Source organism: Corvus brachyrhynchos, unplaced genomic scaffold, assembly GCF_000691975.1.
Source record: "Corvus brachyrhynchos isolate BGI_N302 unplaced genomic scaffold, ASM69197v1 scaffold383, whole genome shotgun sequence".
Lineage (NCBI taxonomy): Eukaryota > Metazoa > Chordata > Aves > Passeriformes > Corvidae > Corvus > Corvus brachyrhynchos.
Genome location: NW_008237230.1, coordinates 67,255 through 67,486, shown reverse-complemented (window position 1 = coordinate 67,486; position 232 = coordinate 67,255). Strand labels below are relative to the sequence as shown.

The 232-nt window shown below is 50.9% G+C and overlaps 1 long non-coding RNA gene across 1 annotated transcript in view; it reads left to right on the top strand.

Annotated features, from left to right (window-relative positions):
- Positions 1 to 30: 30 nt before the first annotated feature.
- Positions 31 to 232, top strand: part of LOC108445499 — a 26,006-nt gene continuing 25,804 nt past the window's right edge. The window contains exon 1 of the long non-coding RNA XR_001860391.1: positions 31 to 114. This is a non-coding gene — a long non-coding RNA (uncharacterized LOC108445499). The remainder of the gene's footprint in view (positions 115 to 232) is intronic.

The following is a 232-nucleotide window of genomic DNA, read 5'->3' as shown; positions in this document are numbered from 1 at the left end:
GCAGCGCCCCTGTCCCCATGCCCTTTGCAATAAACCACATGTTCCAAGATCTGACTTCAGAGATCTCTTGTCTCCGTCCGTCCTGACCGTCCGACCCACCCCAAAGCTCCTACAGTGGTCAATTTTGCCAACTGCAGTAAGTTATGGCTGGGCAAATGGTAAGTGATTTGCCCTGAAAAGTTTTTGCAGCACGCTTTGCAAAGGAGCACTGTGGATAAGGCTCCACTCAAAG